Raw genomic sequence first — 5474 nt, 5'->3', positions numbered from 1 at the left:
CTTGTGTTTATAGTCCTCCTCTTCTTTTAACACTTCTGCTGTTTTTGCTTGAGCTTTCATTTGTTCCTATTCCTACTTCCTTTTTACGAGTCCTAGCTATGTTAACATTCATAGTGGATTGAGCTAGAATCCTAGAAAACAGTGAGATTACTTCTGAGGAATTTTGCTTTTTGCGGAGGGAGAGGAGCATCATTCTATTTCTTTGCTTTGAGCTCACTCCCAATACTATGACACACACCTGATTAAGCACTATTGAGATGTTCAGGACCAGAGATTTAAAGGATCAAACTGTGGGGCCAACAAGGTGGGGTTCTTGAGGCAGTGTTATGAGGTAAGTTGCTCTGAAGCATGAAGAGAGCCTAGAGGAACAAATGGCCAAGGCTCACCCTGCCTCCAGCAAGCTTCTAGGAATACAACCTGTCTGACCTTGGGAATCAACCAAACTTGGCTACATGGAGTGCATGGTGAACCATGGAGTTCACCAATGCTACAAAGAGCTGTATGTTGCTGATACCTAGAAGCTATTCTTGGAGAGCTTGTTGCTCTCCAGGACTCATTGCTGTCTGCTGATCCCAGGAGAAGATACAGATCTGCTGCATCCTCCAGTGCTGTTTTCATTCAAGCCTCATTCATCAAATGAATCTGATGTCAAAATTCCACTTTTCCTGATACATGCTCTGTAGGAGTGACCAAACCATTTTGCTCTTACCTTGCTCCCATTACCCTGACTGTTCTGTTCATCTCTCATCCCCACAGCCAGGCTGCTGCTCCAAGCTGATCACTCATAGCTTAGCTTAGCTTGCTGCTAGCTGCTACCTGCAGCATGGGGAGTTACGTCCTGTCCCTGTCCTCACCAGCTGAACATGAGCTCTTCTTCCTAGTAAACTACAAGCTTCTAGGATCATCTTGAGAGAAGTGGTTTGGATGACTTAAAGGGTCCCCAAGCAGACTGTTACTCTCAGACAGCGTAGCTAGAGCAGCAGCACCGCCCTTGAAACATCACCCTGACTGCAACAATCCATTCTGCTGTGCAGGGAGCTAAACTGGTGCCACGCAAGACTGATTTGGCCAAAAGCGGAACTAGGTTGAGCTCAAACAGTATATAAATGTCCACAAGGGGAAATGAAAATGGACTACCCAGGAAACACAGAGTAGTAGCCCAGCATACAAGGACAGACTTTGGAAGGCCAGAGTTCAATTGCAGTAGAAATTGATGAGGGGATATGAAGGACCCTTTGGTCAAAAGATAATCACTCATTCACAGATGCATCCCATAGGCATTAGGAGAGTTTCTTCTTCCTCCAACTCTTAATGATCCTACTAAGTGGTATTAAAACTAAACATTGCATCTCACCAGCAGGCTGCACAGTTCAGATAGCTGCTCATTGTGCAAGCCCTTTCTCACCCTGCTGCATCGTCTCTCAAAGAAAGGGATATGGCACAACAACAACAAAAAAGCATACATAGAAAGGTGAAAACTGAACTTGATTTTTTCTTTTTTAATAGTCTGACTCAGCTGGATGGCAGGATGACTTTTGGGAATGCCTTGACCCCTGGAGTCCTTCTATCCATACATCCATTGCACTCAGCCCCAGCTCATCCCAGATGTTTCAATTCCCAGAGGCCAAGTGATGCCATTTGGATATCTAGATGCTTGAATCTTCTTTTTATGTTAATATAGTCAATCATTTACTTACTTCCACCTTATGAAAGTTTGCATCTGTCCCAAATTTGCCAGCTGCAGGTGGGAATGGATCTTCACACCTTTCCCCAGCTACCCTGCATTCTTCCTCCTCTCTAGGTACCATGCTGGACCACCTCTGCTTTTCCTCTCCTGAGAAGGAAAAATGCCTTTGACATAGGTGTGTAGGTACATTTCCACAACAGTTCTRCAAGTTCCTCAGATGCTCCTAGTAAGTCCTTACCGAATCTGGAGGCCTTTGATCTGCTGTGCCTCTTAGTTCCAGGCTGCAAGAAACCTCCACTGTGAATAAGCACACTGAAGTGATTAGGTTTAGCTCAGTTAGTTAGCTAGTGTGGTGCTAATAATGCCAAGGTTGTGGGTTCGATCCCCATATGGGGCACTCATTTGAGGGTTGGGCTGGATGATCTCCAAAGGTCCCTTCCAACCTTACCAATTCTATGATTCTATGAAATACAGTTCACTCTCAGCTCAGCTGTGCTAAGTGCAGCTTCCTGCCACCTACTGATGTTGTGCAAAGATGGCCAGCAGCTAACACCTGAACTTTTCCTGTTTGCTGCAAAGATTCTGTACTTGGTCTCTATCACAAGGAACTCCTATGTAGAGAGGTTTTAGCACCTGGGGTACACAGGTGTCCTTTAGTACACAGCTGTTTCAGATGAAGAGCAGAGAGACTCCATGCCATGGCCAGGCTCCTGCTAAATACGGTTTCCCTTCAGTCCTGCTCCACCTGTTGTCAGCATGTCAGTTTCTCAAGTCACTCCTCAAGGGTCAGGGATCAGTGCTAGAAGAGAGTTAATCTAACTAGGATTTCAGCAGTATAGAGCATTTTTCCAAGCAGGGCATGTACGGGCTTGAGCCATCCCAGGGCTGTTTGCAGTCATGTCAAATGCAACACTGTGAGCTTTCTCTCTCCAGGTGGCTGGCAGGCATGGGAACATCTCAGCCCAGTACCCTCCCACACAAACACACACACRTGGGAGCAGCAGTTCTGACTTGAGGTGTTTAACAAAAGCAATCTCTACTCTGCACACAGCCATCCACAAAGTTGGCAGCAAACACCACAGAACCCATGCTGGCAGTGTACATCAGCAATAGCTCTGACAGCTTTACAGAGAGGGGCTGCTGCTGCTGGAGTAGAGACAGGTAGCTGGAGGTAAGTCACTACAGTTGTTCCTACACAGATCTGGGCGAATGGCCACTCTTTGAGTTTGGAAAGCCAGACTCAGGAGGTTTTTCCAGGCTTAAGTGAAAATTTTGAAAAAGCATAAGAAGAGAGCCTTTCCCTGGTCTCCAGATCTTTCTGTCACTGCTCCAGGGACCTGATAAACCTTTTTTTATATATATATAGCTTATTGTCTTACTGCAGCAATGTCACATGGGTGAGCCAGAGTATTTCATAACAGTGGGCCCTGGCTAGCTAATGACATCTTGGAAAAACCTTCTGAAGGCAAGACAGGCAATTACTCTCCCTTCACCTCACTGCAGAGAGGTTTCATTGCACCGTATCAGCTCTGTAAGTCTTCTGTAAGCTCTGTTACCTCTCCCTTCTCAACTTAACCCCCTACCAAATGCTGCTTGCAGCAACAGCTCCATGCCAGAGAAGGTAGTTTGCAGCAGAATGATACTTATCCTTCCAAACTAACTTGTCTCTCTTCCCATTACCAAATGTTTGCAGCCACTATAGTGCATAATCACCACTGGCATGATCACTGTCTGCTTTTGGAGTCCTTTCTTCCATTTCTCCCTCAAATCCAAAGATCATTTGCAGACTCCTTTCCCTATATCCATATCTCCTCTGCCCAAGAAGCTCCCCTGCCCATGCAAAGAATGCACCCAGTTCCATGACTAACACAACCTCTTCATCTGTGTGTTACACAGAATCTGTGTGGTACTGACAGTGAATTCACAGCTCTCTAAAGACAGGAAAACATTGTTTCCCCAGGGTGCTGGGGGATATGGAGTGCTTTTTCTCTGACAAGGCTCAGACAAAGTTTGGGCAGCATTTGAAAGCTTTAACAGAAGCCAGTGAGTTTTTGCTTTTTTAAAAAAGTTGAATGATGTATTCTGAGGCACAGGGAACCTGCCAAGCTGAACACATCTCATCTCCTTCTTCAGCAACACCAGAAACCCTACAAAATTCATCCCCCCTTCCCACCATGGTATGATGCAGCCCGGACCATCAGGCACCTCTCACTGCGTGGTCGTTTTTGGCTCTCACACAGGCAAGGGTCAGCTGAGGCAACATCCCAGGGCTGCCAGACACATCACTGCATAGCTGCACCATAACAGCCAAGCTGAGCTGGGCAACCCTGCCACCTACTGGATCACAGCACCCGCTGAGTGGCTGAAAGTTGCCTGCAACATAGCATGAGGTAACAGGGAAGCTACAACAGTCACAGCTCARTAGCTACAGTGGGGGAAGCAATCTGCTTCCTTCAAGTCACCCACTGCTTAGAAAATTAGGCAAGCTGTTAAGAAAGCTCATGTAGCATAGCAGGTAAAAAGCATAGCACTAAGCAGGTAAAAAGGCTAAYGGACAAAACCATTTGCTAAGAATGTGTTCACAAAGTCATTAGGTTGAATACTAATCAAAATTTTGAACATCAAATATATTGATAAAGCATTAGAATTACAATACTCTTTCCCCCCCCATAGTTAGAGGTGTGTGTGGGGGGGAATATCCAAGCCTAATATCATTAGGTAAAGCAAAGAGTGAAAAACTTGACAGTTCACAGGAGATTAAGTAACATAGTGTTACAAAAAAAAAACATTTGGAAGTGCTGTGGTGAATGGTTAGAATCCTTTCCCAGATGTCTTCTTACAGCAGTTTCAGAACATGCAGAGTTAAGCCAAGGGGTTTCACTACTTCATTTTCGTCTTACTRTATACAGTCCCCTTTCCACTCACTGCAGTCCCACTGGATTAGCCATCCCTTTCATGATAGTCCTCTCATTAAGCTTCATTAGAGTATAAAGCTGAGATAATTTCTATGCTCAAGGAAGTAGCTGTGCTCCTGCACTTACATCATTGGCCAGTCCTCTGTAAGACAGAAAGCTATGTAACTGGCCAGCAGAGAAAAACCTCTTGCTCTACTGGTTTGACGGCAAGGCAGAGATCAGCCATTTCACATTCAAGTGAAAAAGGCTGCAATCATTACCTGAGGGGAGGATAACTTCTTCCTGAAACTCTTACTCTCAGAAAGAACATTTTCATACATTGTTTCTTTTCTATCACATATACCAAGTTTCTCCCAAACATTCAAGTCACTTGACCATCTATCATTTCCTTTGTGGAGAGATCTAAGACAACACAGCTTAGTTCAGTTCTTGCAAAGAACAGGTCACCTCTGGTTCTCACCAGAGCTAAATCAGAGTTCTGTGCAAGAGATATGTCTTTCCTGCATTTTCCTGTGGCATGATAATGCCAGTCCCAGTGTCATCTGAGCAGCAGATCTGTCTGGAGTACTCAGCAGGTGCATTTTTGCTTGGTAACTACCACCTGTGTCAGAGCAGATACCCCCCAATCAGAATTTAGTATGACTACTTGCACCTGCTCCATTTCATTCAAAATAACTGATATCTAGTCCTTGCTGAAATGTCATAATCCATATTATCACCCAACAGATTAAAAAAAAATCAACCCAGTCCCTGTCCTGATGTGGGATACTCCACTTCCAAGAGAAGTACTGCTTCTGAAGAACTGAGAAATCCTTATCATTGCTATACCTAAGATATGAACTGTTCTTTAATGGAGAGTGCTATTGTTCTTT

At 44.8% G+C, this 5474-nt stretch overlaps 1 long non-coding RNA gene across 1 annotated transcript; it reads right to left on the bottom strand.

The window, feature by feature from the left end:
- Nucleotides 1-1501: 1501 nt before the first annotated feature.
- LOC146594236 (uncharacterized) lies at nt 1502-4731 on the bottom strand. The gene is made up of 3 exons (XR_014896221.1): nt 4613-4731; nt 2321-2486; nt 1502-1834 (listed from the first exon to the last, which is right to left on the bottom strand). It is a non-coding gene; the product is annotated as an uncharacterized LOC146594236 (long non-coding RNA).
- Nucleotides 4732-5474: the final 743 nt, after the last annotated feature.

Source organism: Rhea americana, unplaced genomic scaffold, assembly GCF_003343005.1.
Source record: "Rhea americana isolate MKP2758 unplaced genomic scaffold, rheAme1 scaffold_267, whole genome shotgun sequence".
In the NCBI taxonomy this organism is placed as follows: domain Eukaryota; kingdom Metazoa; phylum Chordata; class Aves; order Rheiformes; family Rheidae; genus Rhea; species Rhea americana.
This window is presented reverse-complemented; position numbering and strand designations above follow the sequence as displayed.